The sequence below is a fragment of the Xenopus laevis genome, chromosome 5L, assembly GCF_017654675.1.
Source record: "Xenopus laevis strain J_2021 chromosome 5L, Xenopus_laevis_v10.1, whole genome shotgun sequence".
Taxonomy (NCBI): domain Eukaryota; kingdom Metazoa; phylum Chordata; class Amphibia; order Anura; family Pipidae; genus Xenopus; species Xenopus laevis.
In genome coordinates this window covers 69,018,303-69,038,254 of record NC_054379.1, presented here as the reverse complement: position 1 = coordinate 69,038,254, position 19,952 = coordinate 69,018,303, and the positions used below count along the sequence as shown (strand labels likewise).

Below are 19,952 nucleotides of genomic sequence, written 5' to 3'. Positions count from 1 at the left end.
AAGTTTTTTAAAAAAATACACAGAACAGACTTAACAAACCATGCTCTTCCCCAATAAATTATATATATATATATATATATATATATATATATATATATATATATATATATATATATATATATAATGTGTAGCACTGACTGAATATTAGCTTTAAGCTTATCTGGATTACTCTGAACACTGCAAAAACTGATTGGCAGTAAAGAATTAATCTGGAGAATTTTAATATCTTTCTCTCTATATTGTATGACAAATGTGGATTGCATTATGAATATGAGTGCCCCCCCCACAAATCATAAATTACAGCATGACTTTCATAGTGACTTTTCAAATTCAGAACTTTGTAACGCTACCTGTTCACTCTTCCCTACCATTGTTAGTAAAAAATAAATATCTTTATACCTTCTGTGAGTTGCCTGCAGTGCACTTCTGTGTCTCAATAGAAAAGGAAATAACAGTACCTGCTGTCCATATATATATAACAGCTTAATTTCCTTTGGCTAACTCACAAGCCTTGTCAAGGCAACCAATTATGCTTGTTGTGCTGAAAAGTGAGGTGGGAATTGGCCACTGGCTAGTACCTCTGTCTGGCTTACAATGGCATACGAGGTTCTATGGGTTCCGTATTTGTACAGCCTTGAACCATCCATTTATAATAACTTGTCAGGGTTGGGTAATGGAACCTCTTGGACAGGGATGGCTACTCTCCTCCTCCATGTGAATGACATGTGAGAGATGTTGGGGAAATTCACTAATATAGTAGTGTGTGTATGTTCACCTTTACGGTAAGTCTGAGTGAGTTAGGGGGAAATCTTGAAGGTCCCATGTCAGACAATGAGCTCCTGCTGTCAAGGGTTAAGGTTATTCGACTACAAGTATGTGGTGAATGAATCAACAGAACTTCCTATCTCTGTGGTAAAGTACTAACCTAAGGTAATCATTGGAAATTGGAAATTGCTGTCATCATTGGTATACTTTTCATAATAGCTGATATCTTTTGGCACATCTGGCAACATACACTCCTTAGGTTCTACATGAAAACGACACCTTCTGGGAAGATATAAGGCTTCTCTGGGAGAAATGGGCCTTTGAACAGCTGAAATTGATCATGTGGTATCAAGTATTTGCCTGCCAAAGTTCCAAGAAAATGGGGAGTAACAGTAAGGAACCATAACTGTAGGTCTGACTCTCAGGGAGACAAGCAGACACTTGGTTATGAATCATTGAGAAATTGCCAGAATGGAATCAGATGACCAAGGGAGATACATTTTGTCAAGTGCCAATTGAAGGAAGTTTCAGATTAAACATAGAGACATATTTTGGAGAGCTTTTGGATTCTGGAATATGGCCAGCACGCACCAGAGATTAATGATCTTGAGAGTGTGTGCTTGTTTTACCAGACTTTAGGAATTTCCTAATATAAGAGAGATTGAGCAGGCAGTTAAGACTCGTCAATGCCGGGAATTTAGCAATGTGAGCAATGGAGAGGAGGGAGGAGCGAACAACAGAGGGGAGAGGAGGGAGGGTGACAGGAGGGAAGGGGAGTAAGACTGAGGGGTGCAGACTACAAGTAGGCAGAAGAAAATTTTAAAGGTAGCTGCCCAGTGCCCCCCTATCATTGTGCCCTAGGCAGCTGCCTCTTTTGCCTACCCCTAGTTCCAGCCCTGGTGAGCACTGCGCACTGGTCCAATACCACATAACGTTCAAAATGTAAAGACGTGCACAGTATCTCACTTCGAACATTTATTTGTGCAAAATCACCAATACACATAGTATAACACTAAGCCATTAAAAATTCACATGAAAACATTCACTCATATCACACCACAAGGCAGTGTACTCCCCTATCTGCATACCTCATCTCAGCCTTATGCGTTTTGCGCTATTGGGCGCTTCATCAGAGGAGGAAAGCTATTACAACAGGATTGTACTACATTTGCGGAAATAGGGCTTATGCATGGCGCCCTATGGGAGCATATGGCAACTATATCATAGGATGTATGGCACCAATTCTAAGACCACAATCAGAAATCTCATTTCTGCCGCAACATCTTGAAAGGGATAGAAATAAAAGGGAATTGAGACAAAGCATGGATGTGGTTTCTGTGTTGGACAAGGTGGGGAATTCGTTTGGCACATCAATTAAACGAATACTTATTGGCCACACAAGGTGGAGTCTGTGCCGTAATAGGAGATAAGTGTTGAACCTGGATCCAAAACTCTCATGACTTGATCAAAGTACACCTTGCCAAAGTAAGGGAATTGTAACAGAAAGCTAGGGATATTTCTCTGGAGTGGTAAGATACTTTCTCGTGGCTAGGAAACGTGGAAACATGGCTAGGAAATGTTTTTAAGACCTTTATGGCACAAATTGTGTGATTATACTCATAGTGTTTTACTTCATTTCATGATTATCATCTGAAAACAGACAACGTAGAAGATTCCAGGGGATGCTTCACAGAACATTTACTAATAATTAAACAAGCACATTGAACACTGATTGGTTGATACAGAGATTTCTTTATCCTATGATTCAAGGTGGCATTTCCTCATTGCTAATGAAGTTGGTTGCCTGACACTTTCCTGTGACATAGGAAGCCAGGTATTGTGGAAAATCTATTCCAAAGCATGGTCACATTGTAGATGAAGTGAAATAAGACACATGTCCATCCATTTCAACCTGTCTGTTTAACTAGAAGCTTGCCTAACTGCTAGTTGATCCAGAGAATGGCAGTAGAAAGGAAAATGCTCAGGTTGAATTTGCAAACACAGGGATAAATCTAGACTGGAAGAAGACTGTGGAGAGCAAGGCTAGAAGACAAAGATAAATCATGGCCTCAGTTTAAAAGATTGACACAAAATCGAGTTTTGTGATTCATCCCAGTGATGGAAGAGATGTCAAACTACAATATTATAGCTATATATAGATATAGCTTAGTATAGTATCACATATAGACGAATCAAACAAATTAATAGCAACTTTAAATACAATCATTTTAATTAATCTCTTTCCTAAAAAAGCTCTATATACCCCTATGTTGAAGCAGCCCTTAGAATATCAAAATGAAGAATGAAGTCAACAACTGATTAAATATTTTCACAACCACAGGCCTTAGAAAAGACCCTCAAATTTCATGTTTGTTGACTTCAAAGCAGCATATGAGAGTATAAGCAATGAACAACCTTAACAGTCTACAAAAACTTGTAAAGACCTGTAAAGATGACTGTTGAGAACCGAAATGGGGCGGAGGGATGCTCCTGCATTAAGAAGGTAGTAAGATAAGCCTGGATCAGTACCATTCTTTTAAAAGCATATGCATGATGTTCATATGATAAGACTGACTGAACAATGTTTATGAAACATGGGACAAAATCACAAGTGACTATGACTTCAGACCACATTTTTTGTCAATTTTTGATTCACTGTCTAGTCTGAAAACAATGGGGAAAATGTAATAAAATGTGAGAAAAGAACAAATTTGCTCACAAATAAGAATCCAAATTTGCATGTTGCAATGTAATATTCTTCATTAGGCTTTTATTGCATTGCAAATCCCAATTGCACATTGCAAACTTTGAAGATGTGCTTGAAGGTGGTATAAACTTTTGGAGCAAATATAACTTTTTCAGTAAGAACTTTTATTACTTACACTGCTCACTATCGCAAACTATAACATTCTCACTCGCTATTCTACTGTCGTGTGAGGGGCTTGCAGAACATTCGCAAAGGCAAAATTGTTTACAATTGAGATTTGATTTGCAAATATTTTTTCATTCGCGACGTATATTACATTCCCCCTAATGAGTATATTGTATAGATGATGATCTACGTGGGCACTTAGTTGATCAGATGCTAATGCTTGCTTATATTTGCAAGAAAAATACTGCGGCTCAGTTATGAACACAACGCAGAATAATTTGCACAGTGAAAATATTTGCCCTGCACATGGTTATATGTATAAACCTGACTAAGAGTGGTGTATTTAATGCACAAACAAAATTTCTTATTTTTATTCACAATGCAAAAAGGTATAATTGCAAATCGCAAATATTTATGCACACACTCTGCATTTGAGTTGTGCCAGAACTGGCAGAGTAAATATTTGCAAAACAGTTTTTTCAAATTGCGAAATTAAATTATTGTCACCGATATTTTAGTGCACCTCCTTGCACAGTGGCAAACACCCATCTCATTTGCAAGCCATTTGCGAGTATTTTTTGCGCAATGTGAATTCACAAAAAAAAATAAAATGGAAAGACAGCTACAGCAGTGCAATAATTCAGAGTTCAGGAAAAAACATGGCCAATACAACCATTTGCGAATAAATACGTGCTGCATGAACTTTATAAATGACCCCCACTAATTTTTTTTAAAGGCAAGAATAAATAATGAAGGGGGAGATATAACTATAAACCTTATGAAGCCTATGCCAGAACCATGCAGTCATAATTAAAGCTGGGTGTCTCAATGTGGTTATTGTGTTCTAAACCACAGGGCAAGAAAAGACTAGGAAGGCCCGAAAATAGGAAGACAGTGTTACAAGTGATGCAAAGAAGCTAGGAGTTCCAAACTGGAAACTTTCAGTGGGAACTATTGCAAAAACGTGATGACAAGTAACAATTGGGGCATTTTGCATTGCTTAAAATTGGAAATTCATGGATATTCATCATATCCATGCTGGCAGTGAGAGCACCACCTAAGGAACTGAATACCCACACTCTCTACCATTCTATCAGGAAAAGGAAGGAGGTCAAGCCAGCACTAGTATACTGGTTCTGGTAAATGGTCAATCTTGACCCCCAAAAATCCATTTGGTTATCAGTGTGGATGGTGTGTTCCACACCAGTAGACCCACTGTTGGTGGAGGCTGTGGCTGCTACTGCTAGGGATGCACTAAATCCATATTTTCAAGATTCTGTGTATCTTGAAGGCCTATTCCAGCTCTGAGCATCGGAAATTACAGACCCTCCTCTCTTTGGCTCATTGCATTGAATTACCCTAGCCTTTCCTTGTACCATGGTCTAGCCAGGTGGCCATCCAGTAATCTTTAATGGTATTTAATGTTATTTATGTAGGAATCACTCCTTAGTGAGCTCTGAATATGGGAAGTCAAGTAGAAGATATACCCCAAACCAACGTCTTCCTGACTGCCATCTGTTTATACCACATCATCCCCCATCTCTCTGAAGGGATCTTTACAGATGTTAAGAAAATATGCCAGTTAAAATATCCCTTATAGGCTGGCATCAAAACTAAAAACGTTATTGAAAAAGGCTTCAATCTGGCAAAATAATATGCACGAGCAATCTTTAAAGGGGTCGTTCACCTTTAAGTTACCTCTTAATATGATATAGAATGGCTATTTCTAAGCAACTTTTCAATTGGTTCTTATTATTTATTTTTTTAAGTTTTTTAATTATTTACCCTTTTCTTCTGACTCTTTCCAGCTTTTAAATGGGGGTCACTGACAGCTTCTAAAAACAAATGCTCTGTAAAGCTACACATTTTTTGTTATTGGTACTTTTTATTATTCATCTTTCTATTCAGGCCTCTCCTATTCATATTGCAGTCTCTTATTTAAATCAATGCATGATTGCTAGAGTAATTTGGACATTAGCAACCAGTCTGCTGAAACTGCAAACTGGAGAGCTGCTGAATAAAAAGCTAAATAACTCAAAAACCACAAATAATAAAAAAAACTAATTGCAAATATCACTCTCTGCTACGTACTAAAAGTTATCTCAAAGGTGAACGACCCCTTTAAGCAAGAGTTAGTTTACTAATCACATGGGGTATCATTCTGAAAAAACTTGCAAATCTTCTTTATTTTACCCAAATGGGCTTTTGAAAGGAAGAAAAACTTTGCAAGCTTTTAGGTGCAATCTTAAATTGGCCCTAATTATCAGTATGACCTTTCTCACATGCTAACATTTTTGCAAGCAAAAACTTAAATAACTATAGATTGTATATTGAAAAAGACATTCAATAGATTGTATATTGAAAAAGACATTCACAGTGCCCCATGTAGTGTGCAAAGTGCAAAACATGGCAGAAATTCATTCTGAAGTGAGGAAACAAAAATGCCCTTCAATGTTCCCTCAAATTAGTGAATACAGTGAATAATCATGTAGAACATCATGGAATGTATTATATGGCAAAAAGGCACTTTTCTAGGTTACATTGCACTTGCAGCTGTTCATCAGGGAAAAGTAAGGTTATCAACATCTATCACCTAAGACAGATAGATATAGTTTTGCTTAAATCTTCATACATGGGTGTGGAAGGAAATGTTTGTTTGGAGAGGTTACTAATATAAGGCTTTACATTGGAAATCCTTTAAATATACTGTATGTGACTATCCAGCAGCTGGTATTTTTCTGGTGATGCTTGACCTCCTTAAATCTTCACTGTTCTCTTCCCATGTCTTCAAACTAAAATGATGGATCTAAACTAAAATTTAAATAACACAAAAGGGAAGTCTGCTAAAAATCTATGTTGCAAAATTAATTGTGTGTGAAAAAACACCACTTTGTTCATTACTGTCATTACCATTTCTGCTGCTTTAAATGACAGATCAGTTCCTGAAATCTAAAGGGGTGACCTTTAACACATTGTTTGTTTTCTAGGTCATCTCCTGTTATGTCTACTATGGCCATTAATGTTCTTATAAAGAGTAATCATGACCCCCTAGCAAGTGGCTTTTCTCTAGAGAAAACAGGTCCACACCTTGATAGGATTTCCTCATACTGTAATTGTTCCATTCCAATTACCAGTTTAGTTGTACATTGCAACTAAATTAAACATTTCAACCATTAAAAAAGCCTTTTTAAGAATTGGGACCCAAAACAGCATCAAGGTAACTTACTTACACACCCATTTGTGATAAAAGGCACAATGTTTGCACAGATGATGTAGCCCATAGCAGTAAATAAGATGTTTGCTTTAAATAGATGACCAGTAAATGCTACCTGCTGATTGGTTGCTAGACTGTAGGAGGCAAATTCACTATGCGCCGAAGCGCCTAACGCTACCGTCAATTCGCTACCGTTGGCCATTTTCGTGACTTCACAAATTCACTAACGGACGCTGGCGTAACTTCGCTAGTGTAACTTCGCACCCTTACGCCTGGCGAATTTGCTCAAGGACGTAACTACGCAAATTCACTAACGCGCGCATTGTTCTGAACGCTACCTTTTACGCTAGACTTCCTTCGCCACCTCAGACCAGGCGAAGCGCAATAGAGTAGATAGGGATTTCTTCATAAAAAGTTCAAATTTTTTCTAAGTCCCAAAAAACGCTGGCGTTTTTTCTATATTATGGGCGATAGGCTGAAAAAGATCAAAACATTTTTTGGGGCTCCCCTCCTTCCCCCCTACATTTCCTAACTCATGGCAACTTAACTATACAGTGGGCACATGTGTAGGGCAAAATAAAAATTTTATTTGATGTTTTGAAGGTTTCCCAGGCATTTGTAGTGCTGCTACATATTCCTCCATTGAAATTTGAATTTGGCGCCGTATGCAAATTAACCATCACTAGCGTAACTTTGCTTCGCTTAGCGAATCAACACTAGCGCAACTTCGCAACCTTACGCTACCCCTGAGCGCAACTTTGGATTTTAGTGAATTTGCGAAGTGCTGGCGAAACCGCGCCTGGCGAAGTGCGGCGAAGTTACGGCTGGCGCAACTACGAATCTTAGTGAATGTCTCACTAGGTGTTTTAACCTTTAGCAAACGTTGCATTTTTTATTAGATAATCCCCATAGAAGACCATTATATCTCAGCAGAAGAAATACTTCTCCTACTCATATTTATACAGAAATGCAAGCAATTGAGGAACTCTGCTATGGCTTCGCTCACAGCGCAACACTTCGCCAGGTGTAGGTTTGCCAGGACAACGCTAATTCACTAAAATCCGAAGTTGCGTCCAGGGTGCCAACTCTGGCAAAGTTATGCTAGCGTTACTGCGCCAAGTAAAGCGAACTTGCGCTAGCATTGCCTAATTTGCATGCGGCGGGAAGTTAAAGTTGGGTCGACATATATGTTGCAGCAAATACATTTCACTACACAATACTGGGAAACCTTAATAAAATAAAATAAAGTTGTTATATTGCCCTACAGGTGAGCCCAGTGTATAGTTTATGTGCCATATGTTAGGAAATGTATGGGGGGAAGTGGGTTACTCCAAAAAAATTGTATGTCTTTTGCAGCCTAACAGCCTGAAAAAAGGAAAAGAAGCTAGCATTATTTGGGACTTGATTTTCAACTATTTTTTGAGGAAGTCCTATCTATTGCACTTCGCCTGATCTGAGGAGGCAAAGGCAAGTCTGGTGCAAGAGGTAACGTTCAGTAAAATCCGCATCTTAATGAATCTTAATGAATTTGCGTAGTTACGTCCATTCGCCAGAGAGCAAATTCGCGATTAAATTAATGAGCGAATTACCGCTAGAGTCTATCTCCTTCACAAGCAAAGTTATGCCAGAAGTTACGCCAGCAAATCGGCGAAGTACCGAAATTACATCATGCTGGCTAATTTTCGCCCACGTTAGTTACTTCACCCTTTAGTGAATTTACCACTCTGTGTCAAATAATAAATGTGCTATGTATATCTGAGGAACATTTATAAAATGAAAAAAAATTAAAAACTGAGGGGCCATTTATCAAAGGTCGAATTTTAGAGTAATGTGAATTTTTTAAAACTCGAATAAATTAGATTTTATTCACAATTCAAATGGTATGTTATTTATGAAAATTTGACTGTTTAAAATTTGATTGACTAGAAAACTCTAATCAAATTTGAATCGAATTCAAATCAAGTTTTCCTCTGAAAAAAAACCCTCAACTTTTGAGCATCAAATTATTTTTGACACGCAACATTTAGCAGGTTTTAGGTGAATAGTCAAATAAGAACTGTTTCCAGGGTCGATGTGTTATAAATCTCACAGTCAAATTCAAATTTGAGTTGGTGGTTTTTAATTCAAATTTGTGAGTTTTTGACCAACCATTGTAAATCTGCCTCTTGGTGTAGATTTCTTTTCAAATGGTTTTAATGTATACCATTGTGTAACAACTCACCCTGGTGGTCTAGTGGGACACCCGCCACATGGGTCTTCCTCCTTCTAAGCGCCGGTCTCCTATGGTCTGCGCGTCATGCATTTCCGGGTTAGGTCTAACTTGTTTAGTATCTGGGTGCAATTTCTGTCTGTTTGATTACAATTTTTGATCCTGGCCTGCCTGACTATTCTGAACTCTGCCAATCCTGAACCTTGCCTGCCTGACTATTCTGAATGCTACCAATATTGACCCTTGCTTGCCTATTATTTGAACGCTGCCTGTACTGACCCTGGCCTGATTGACCTTGCTTGAACTCCGCATGTACCGACCCCGGCCTGCCTGACTACTCTTTTCATCTACTCCTTCAACTGTTGCCTTCCGTCCAAAACCTTGGAAACACACATTCCTCTTTGCTTGTTCAAAACATCTGCTTTGCTCGTCTCAAGTTAAGACCTGGTGGCATCTGAGTAGCCGAGGGCTCCTCCTGAGGCCAAAGGCGGTTACTACAGGCAGAAAATTGAGGCATGACCAGGGAGCTTAGCACTTGTTCTGAATTTAGGGAGCCGTACGTATCACAGTGGAAATTGTACCTACCTAAAATGTAGTTAATATCTGTATATAATCATATCCTCTTTCTTAAAATGATGTTCACGTAACTATAGCATAAGTAAACATAACACAGTTCAGCTCCAGTGGATTTTCAGTTCAACAATAGTTCAGTACAAATTCCCAAACAATTTATTTTAATGATTCAGTTAACTATAAAACAATTCAGAGAACCAGAATAAGCCTGTGATCTGTAAACCCCCAAATAAGCATTGTGTCATTTTGCTCATTTATGTTAGTACTGACACTAAAATGTATATGGGATTAATTTTGAGATGTTCATGTATTGTAATGTGTTAATCTGCAGTATACAAATTATGCATAACAGAAGGTCTGATACACATACACAGTAATTATATATTCATCAAGAGATGGTAAAATCACTCAGGAAGGATTACAGTTTTAATGAGTGTATATATACTGTATACTGTACAAGTAAAGTGTTTGCACAGTTGAATCACTCTTTCCTAATGCATCTGGCGCACACTGGGGGTCATTTATCAACACTGGGCAAATTTGCCCATGGGCAGTAACACATGGCAACCAATCAGATTGCTGCATTCATTGCTCTAATTGCAGCTGGCTTTAAAAAGCTAATCACTATACTATAGGTAACTGCCCATGGGAAAATTTGTGTGTACAACATAACATAATTCAACTAATTATCTGTCTGTGTACTGTAGCTCCCATCTTATGCAAAATACATTTGGTCTAGAGGCACTTTCAAAATGTACAACCATGAAGGACTTTAATTTTAATATTAGGATGTGAAAACTAGGATGTAACTTTTTAGTTTTATTGCTTTTAGGCTATATATGACAGTTTAATTTTTACCAGTACAGGTATTGGAACTATTATCAAGAATGCTTGGGACCTGGGGTTTTCAGGATAAGGAATAATTTGGATCAGCATACCCTAAAGCTGTTCAAAGATGCAAAGATGAAATCATACAACGATTTTTGGACCGAGTGGATTGACTCATCATTTTTCTTAGTCGATCAGATAGGTTAGAAGATTTCTAACGACAATATATCTGCATATATTGCCTATCTTACGATATCATTGGGTGACTGTCACTAGTATTTGTCGGACATAACTTTTGTACAATTGTTGTTCGTTAATTAATGGCCGGAACATTGTCTGATTTGTTATTTTTACTACTTTATTTAATCTGAATGGTTTGTTGTAGGTCAGGAGATTGCAACGTTCGATCGTTCCTAGGAAATAAGGATAAAATCTGCACATCTACTGTATGGCCAGCTTAAGTCTTCTAAAAATCATTTAAACCAATAGGATTATTTTGCCACTAATATGGATTCATGCATAGTGATGGCTAGTGATGGGCGAATTTGCGCCGTTTTTGACGCCGGCGCCAGTTTTTGACGCCGGCGCCAGTTTTTGACTCCGGCGCCAGTTTTTGACGCCGGCGCCTGTTTTTTCAGAAAATTTATACGGGCGTTTCGCGAATTTATTTGCTGGCGGCGAATTGCGCAAATTCGCGCCTGGCGAACAAATTCGCCCATCACTAGTGATGCCCGAATTTATTCACCAAGCGCGAATTCCCAGTGAATTCCTGCGAAACCGCCGAGAAAATTTGCTGGCGTCAAAAAATTGGACACTGGTGTCTGTTTTTTTGGACACCGGCACATTTTCGACAGCGTCAAAAAACCCAGACGCAGGCGTAAAAAAAAAGGATGCCAGCGTCAAAAATGGATCACTAATTTGTCGCTGTTTTGTGAATTTTCTGGGAAATTTGCGAATTTTTCAGCAAAGCAAAATGCCCCAAATTCGCACATCACTGTTCCTGCAGCTTAGTTAGGATCAAGCACAAAGTACTTTTCTATTATAATAGAGAAAAAAGAAATCATTTTAAAAAATCTTATTTTCCTAAAATGGAGACCACCGGAGGTAATTGGAGCTTTCTGGATAACATACTACCCATGTCTTATGTACATTATAAAATGTGGATTATTTCCTAAAGGGTGCAAAAAACGAAAAAAAAAAAAAAAAGCACCTTCCCTATTTTTTGCCTGCTGCTTCCAGGTGCAAATGTTTGTTACCAATTGTGGAACACAAAGTTTATATAGGTATGAAATCTATTATATGGAATTCGTGGGAACTGGGGTTTTTTGGGTAAGGTTTGTAATTTGGTTTACAAAATATTCAGTCTTCTATAAAACATTAAATTAAACCAATAAGACCATTTTGCCACCAATGTGGATTCATGGAGCTTAGTTACCATCAAGTACAAAAAGGCAATGTTTTATTATACAGAGAAAAAATATTTTTTTTTTAGAAATTAGCTTATTTATAATGGACTCTATGGCAGATGGTCATAACTCAGTGCTTCTTGATATTGAGTTTGGGTATAAGCAATCATATACCTACACAAGTATCGTCCATGCAAGGGAAATCTTGCAGAACACTTGCAGAACAATCTTGCACACCTCTTACTAGTGCACCACTACCACTAGTGCCTGTGGTTAGGCGCAGGATCCGTTTACAATGTAGGTCTCTCTAAAATTATACTGCATAAAACAGCTCATAAATATGACCTTGCTTCATATAAATGGACCATTTTCATAAAAATATACTTTTTTAGTAGTAATTGCCATTGTATATTCCTAGAAAACTGCCATTTTAAGTACTAAGAACCATCCCCTGGGATCATACGATTCACAGTGCACACAAACAAACCATGCATGTCACATCACATCAGCCAATCAATGGACAAGGTTCTGTCTTTTACTCACACTCTTTTTCTCTTATAGATAGAGCTACATTAGGTACCAAATGTAAAGGGCAATATTTACTGATATATAGTTTGGAAAGATTCTTTAATATGCCACTTAATATGATATCAATTATCAGTTGGTTAGGCATTAATTTTGGGGATATAGTTTTCAGGCTCCCTTGCCAACAGTCAGCTGAACTCTGTAACGTGTTGAATGCACTGTTAAAGAGACCATTGGCACAGTATCTCAGCCCTGGAAAAAGGCACAAGTGAATATATATTTAAGGTATAAGATATGCTGTAATTGTGATACTGGTTTAATATTGGTAGGAGTCTGGAGCTAGTTTAGAAATGTAGCACTTAGGGGCAGTTTTATCAATATATGAAATGAGAGCTCACCACAGAAAAACTCACCCATTTGTGATAAGCTCTAGCTTCACACTTCGATAAATCTGCCCCTTAGCCTTCAGGCTTTAGCATTCGGCTACTAATTCACACAGATTCCTAAACTCTTGCATGTTTTTTTCAATGGAATAACTCAGATTCCTGCCGATCGGTTTTTTAGGAACTCAGTAGTTAAATGCTTGAGCCCAAAGGTGGTGGATTGACCCCTTAGAGGATGGAAAGATAACATTTGGAAATAAATTACAGCCAAAGGGACTATTGCAGGAAAGAGGAAATGAAGAGCAAAATGCTAGCTGCTAGGTAAGCAGGAGACAGACGTGGCAGGCAATGTTCTCTATAATATGTGAAATTGAGTGTGTCAAACAAAAGATCATTTTCTTGCATGTAGCAGCAGTGTAGACAGGGGCATGGCAGCTGGGCTGCCACCTGAGGAAGCAGCCCAGATGTCACCCCCCCCCGCTCTGTGCCTCTATCTTTTAGTGTTGGAGCGGGTCGAAGGGGGGCCGCATCGCTAGTGGAGTGAACGCTATTGCGCTTGCTGCACTAGCAGAGCTGAAATTCACCTCTTAAAGTTACCAGGGGTAGCTTTTTGCCGCCCCTGGTAACTGGGCGCTCCGTGCCGCCTGAGGCAAGGTTCTCACCTTACCTCATGGCAGGAGTGGTCCTGAGTTTAGAAACTATGGGAATATTGGTGGCACAGACAGGAAAAGAACAAATTGCAGAATCACATGATTCAACCATGCAAGAGGCAGCTCGAATACCAGCCCTTTACTTGTTAATGAAGTACTGCTTCTCTGTAACATTACCAACATCAAAGAAAATAGAATAGATAGAAAATAGAATATTGATGCTGCAGTGAAAGAAGCTACATTAGAATGTTATTGTTTATTACTATAATAAGATTATAAAACCTAGCTGTTAACACATTCTCTGTGATATTGTAGCTTGGGGAAAATATTTCCAAAAACTAGGAACTGGAAAGACAGTTAATGAGGGTAATAACGCTTTGCAATAGGTATTTTCATTGCTAATTAAACTCCCAGTTAAATACATGTACTAACAGCATAATGGCCTTAGCAGAGTTGCACGACCAAGCCAAAGTCTAGAACTGGGGTCATATAATTCTGGCAGGGTCATTATCAACCTGATGCCTGCTCGTTATGGAAGCTTTAGAATGTAATTATCAAATTAATGAAGTAGTACAGAATCTGAATGGAAATGGGTTTAACATACCTTACACAGCTGAAATGGCTTGTTTCTTTGGCAAAAAAGCAACAACAAAAAAGGTTAGATTCTGTTGGGTTTGGAATACAAAAAATATGCATGTCTGGCTATAGCCATCTTAGCTGCAGAATTACACACATGGGGCCAGATTTAGCAAGGGTCAAAGTGAATCGAGGGAATTTTCGTAGTAAAAAAAATCGAAATTCCAAGTAATTTTTTGGATACTTGGACCATCGAATAGGATACTACGACTTCGAATTTACATTGACTTCAATTCAAAGTAAAAATCGTTCGAATATTCGACCATTCGATAATCAAAGTACTGTCTCTTTAAAAAAAACTGACTTCAATACTTCGGCAACTTAAACCTGCCGAAATGCTATGTTAGCCTATGAGGACCTTCTACAAACTTTTTCGAAATCTTTACACATCGAATAAAAAGCCTTCGATTGTACGCTAAAATCATTTGAATCATTCAATTCCAACGATTTAATTGTTCGATCGAACGATTTTTATTTGATCGTAGGATTGCCAAATTAGGTGAAAAAACTTCGAATTCAATATTCAGAAGTTTTTCAATTCGATGGTCGAATTTCAAAGTTTTTTATACTTCGAAATTCGACCCTTGTTAATCTGCCCCATTATGTCACTGATTTTTCTTACCTATGAAACCATGTTTTTTCTTTGCTAGTAACTAAATTGTGGTCCCCTGAAAAATAGTTCTACATGGACATTGTAATAACCATCAAACAGCTAGCAGATGGATGGATTTTTAAAATGAATCCATATTTCACTTATACATGACAAATGAATGCCATTGTATGGATGAATAGCCATTGGATACAATTGTTCCCTATGAGCACATCTGCACTTTGTCATGTTCTTTATCATGTTCTTGCTACTGTCATGTCACAATGATACACCCATCATGTCTGACTTTTAGTATTATTCACTTAACATATTACATCTGCTGAGTGTGCACTATATTGTCCTGTCCCTGCACTGTGCTGACCTGTCTTGCAGGAGTTGCATATTTTTGCACTTGCACTTTTTGTCTGTTCCGGTACATCTATGTTGTGTTGTATAGCACCATGGTTCTACATCTACGTTGTGTTGTGTAACACCATGGTCCTAGAGGAACGTTGTTTCGTTTCACTGTGTACTGTACAAACGTATATGGATGAAATGACAATAAACTCACTCTTGACTTGACTCTTGACTTGAACATTAAGGGGCAGATTTATTAAGGTTCGACTTGTGTTTTCCTCAAAAAATTCAAATTTTCAAGGTTATTTTGGATAGATTTTTCAGGGTTAAAAAAAACTAGAATTTTTAAAATTTATTATACCCTGCACGCATCCATCTTCTGGCTTCTCTGTAAGCTGACTGAGAGAGGGTCAGTTTACATGTAATTCCGCGCATGCGCAGTTGTCGAAATCCGGCTAACTGCTCCAACTGCGCATGCGCAGAAATACCGATCTCCCAGTCAACTTACAGAGGACGTGGAAGATGGATGCGTGGAACTCTGCTGGAAGAATCTGCAGCGAGGGGTAAGTATGGAGTATGGGCATTTCTCCAGGGGGTAGTTAGCCTGGGGGGAGGAGGGAGGGGGGGTCTAACTGGGGTGGGGGGTACGGGTTTTTTTCCCCCACAGGTTGAATTCTCCTTTAAACCATTGCAATATGTTAATAGCCTTCATGATGTTTGATTTTTTTAGGAGGGTTTTGCTCAAAAACTCAATCAATGCAAGTTTTTTTTCAATTCGCGTTTTTGGGTTGTTAACCCCAAACTCGCTGATTTGAGTTTTTTACATTTGAGTTTTTTTCTTTAATTAGAAACCATTTGAGTTGTGAGTTCATTCGAGGTCCAAAAACTCTAAAATTCGACCCCCTAAGACTTGCATCATATAATGCAGCATCATAATAAATTTGCACCTTTGCAATTAAGTTCTGTATTTTCTTTGATTTTTAACCCCTTTAAGTGCCACAGAACTTAGAATCTACGTTCTGTGGAAAAGTAACTTGAAATGCCACAGAACGTAGATTCTACGTTCTGCAGTACTTCCGGGTTCTGGAGCGGAGGAGCGGCTGTTAGAGCCGCTCGCTCCGTTCCGCATCGATCCCCTGCCCCTAGGCAACGAGCAGAGCAGGGGATCGAGTGGCCCCTGGGGCGCGATCGCCCAGGGGCCCAAAAACAGCAGCAGGCACGTGTAACTTACGTGTCCTGCTGCTGCAGCCTACACCGCGCTGGATATCTCCGCCCCCACAGCACAGGCACACAGAGGACGTCACAGATCTCTTCCTGAGGCCCTTCCAGATCGCCTGCAACAGTCTCCAGCGATTTTTTCAGGTTAGTGCAACAATTACACACACAAACACACCAACACACACTTATTACAGTAATACACACTTAGATTCACACTTACACACACTTACACATACATTTTTGGGGATTGGGGGGGTCACTTACACTCACTGCACTTACACACATGTGCACACGCACACACGCGCACATAACATGTAATTTACCATTTCTACACACGCACACGCACATACATGGCATTGTGGCTTTTTTTTTTTTTTCTTATCGCATCGTTTCTTTTTTTGGCTGAAAAAAATGTTTTATTGCCATTACGAATAGCGTATTCGCTAACCGTACTGTGCAATATCTTTTTTATGTTATTTCGGTGATTATATTGCAATTTTGGGTATTTTGGTGCATTTTTAGCCATTTTATTGAATTTTTAGCCATTTTATTGCATTTTCAGCTCTGCGTATGTTGTGTTCAATTGTTTCTAGCCGTATAACCTGTTTGGCCCAGCTAAAATATTCAAACTGTGATTCTGACGGCCGATAACACTAGTCTGGAAAAAAAACATTGATTTTTGTGGTTTTATTGGATTTTTTTGCATTTCACTCTTTACTGCCTTGCCTTGTTTTGCCTTGTAAATTTTATTTACTATATATCCATTTGGGGGTCTCTGTGCGCCACATAGTTTGGTATATCTATGCATATTGGGCATCAAAGTGTTCAGTAGACCCCTGGCGTTCATATTTAGGATGTTTTATGCTGATAAGTTACGAAATGTGTGGCATATAATGGGGTAGAATTCAACCTTTGTGACGATTTTCAGAAATTTGATAAAAACCGTTATGTTCAGCATTGCTTTGCAGTTTGGCAGTTTGCAGTAGAAACACTTATTTACCCATATTGTATTCGTCAGAATGTGTACTTTCTGAAAATATATGGTTTTCTGGGGTCTCTGTACTGTTAGGGGGGTCTAATGTTGCATAATACACACACCAGGTGCTTATATTGCAGCAGCCAGCGCGTCAGCCGTGAAAATGTATATACACTATTGTCATTTGGGGGTCTCTGTACGCCACATAGTTTGCTATATCTATGCATACTGGGCATCAAAGTGTTCAGTAGACCCCTGGCGTTCATATTTAGGATGTTTTATGCTGATACGTTACGAAATGTGTGGCATATAATGGGGTAGAATTCAAGCTTTGTGACGATTTTCAGAAATTTGATAAAAACCGTTATGTTCAGCATTGCTTTGCAGTTTGGCAGTTTGCAGTAGAAACACTTATTTACCCATATTGGATTCGTCAGAATGTGTACTTTCTGAAAATATATGGTTTTCTGGGGTCTCTGTACTGTTAGAGGGGTCTAATGTTGCATAATACACACTCCAGGTGCTCATATTGCAGCAGCCAGAGCGTCAGCCGTGAAAATGTATATACACTATTGTCATTTGGGGGTCTCTGTGCGCCACATAGTTTGGTATATCTATGCATATTGGGCATCAAAGTGTTCAGTAGACCCCTGGCGTTCATATTTAGGATGTTTTATGCTGATAAGTTACGAAATGTGTGGCATATAATGGGGTAAAATTCAAGCTTTGTGACGATTTTCAGAAATTTGATAAAAACCGTTATGTTCAGTATTGCTTTGCAGTTTGGCAGTTTGCAGTAGAAACACTTATTTACCCATATCGGATTCGTCAGAATGTGTACTTTCTGAAAATATATGGTTTTCTGGGGTCTCTGTACTGTTAGGGGGGGTCTAATGTTGCATAATACACACACCAGGTGCTTATATTGCAGCAGCCAGCGCGTCAGCCGTGAAAATGTATATACACTATTGTCATTTGGGGGTCTCTGTACGCCACATAGTTTGGTATATCTATGCATACTGGGCATCAAAGTGTTCAGTAGACCCCTGGCGTTCATATTTAGGATGTTTTATGCTGATACGTTACGAAATGTGTGGCATGTAATGGGGTAGAATTCAAGCTTTGTGACGATTTTCAGAAATTTGATAAAAACCGTTATGTTCAGCATTGCTTTGCAGTTTGGCAGTTTGCAGTAGAAACACTTATTTACCCATATTGGATTCGTCAGAATGTGTACTTTCTGAAAATATATGGTTTTCTGGGGTCTCTGTACTGTTAGGGGGGTCTAATGTCGCATAATACACACTCCAGGTGCTCATATTGCAGCAGCCAGAGCGTCAGCCGTGAAAATGTATATACACTATTGTCATTTGGGGGTCTCTGTGCGCCACATAGTTTGGTATATCTATGCATATTGGGCATCAAAGTGTTCAGTAGACCCCTGGCGTTCATATTTAGGATGTTTTATGCTGATACGTTACGAAATGTGTGGCATATAATGGGGTAAAATTCAAGCTTTGTGACGATTTTCCGAAATTTGATAAAAACCGTTATATTCAGCATTGCTTTGCAGTTTGGCAGTTTGCAGTAGAAACACTTATTTACCCATATTGTATTCGTCAGAATGTGTACTTTCTGAAAATATATGGTTTTCTGGGGTCTCTGTACTGTTAGGGGGTCTAATGTCGCATAATACACACACCAGGTGCTTATATTGCAGCAGCCAGCGCGTCAGCCGTGAAAATGTATATACACTATTGTCATTTGGGGGTCTCTGTACGCCACATAGTTTGCTATATCTATGCATACTGGGCATCAAAGTGTTCAGTAGACCCCTGGCATTCATATTTAGGATGTTTTATGCTGATACGTTACGAAATGTGTGGCATATAATGGGGTAAAATTCAAGCTTTGTGACGATTTTCAGAAATTTGATAAAAACCGTTATGTTCAGTATTGCTTTGCAGTTTGGCAGTTTGCAGTAGAAACACTTATTTACCCATATCGGATTCGTCAGAATGTGTACTTTCTGAAAATATATGGTTTTCTGGGGTCTCTGTACTGTTAGGGGGGGTCTAATGTTGCATAATACACACACCAGGTGCTTATATTGCAGCAGCCAGCGCGTCAGCCGTGAAAATGTATATACACTATTGTCATTTGGGGGTCTCTGTACGCCACATAGTTTGGTATATCTATGCATACTGGGCATCAAAGTGTTCAGTAGACCCCTGGCGTTCATATTTAGGATGTTTTATGCTGATACGTTACGAAATGTGTGGCATGTAATGGGGTAGAATTCAAGCTTTGTGACGATTTTCAGAAATTTGATAAAAACCGTTATGTTCAGCATTGCTTTGCAGTTTGGCAGTTTGCAGTAGAAACACTTATTTACCCATATTGGATTCGTCAGAATGTGTACTTTCTGAAAATATATGGTTTTCTGGGGTCTCTGTACTGTTAGGGGGGTCTAATGTCGCATAATACACACTCCAGGTGCTCATATTGCAGCAGCCAGAGCGTCAGCCGTGAAAATGTATATACACTATTGTCATTTGGGGGTCTCTGTGCGCCACATAGTTTGGTATATCTATGCATATTGGGCATCAAAGTGTTCAGTAGACCCCTGGCGTTCATATTTAGGATGTTTTATGCTGATACGTTACGAAATGTGTGGCATATAATGGGGTAAAATTCAAGCTTTGTGACGATTTTCCGAAATTTGATAAAAACCGTTATGTTCAGCATTGC

The 19,952-nt window shown here is 38.8% G+C and overlaps 1 protein-coding gene across 3 annotated transcripts in view; it reads right to left on the bottom strand.

The window, feature by feature from the left end:
- The window catches only part of LOC108716142 (sodium/potassium-transporting ATPase subunit beta-1-interacting protein 2), a 658,173-nt gene that overhangs the window by 118,879 nt on the left and 519,342 nt on the right, over positions 1-19,952 (bottom strand). The window lies entirely within an intron of this gene.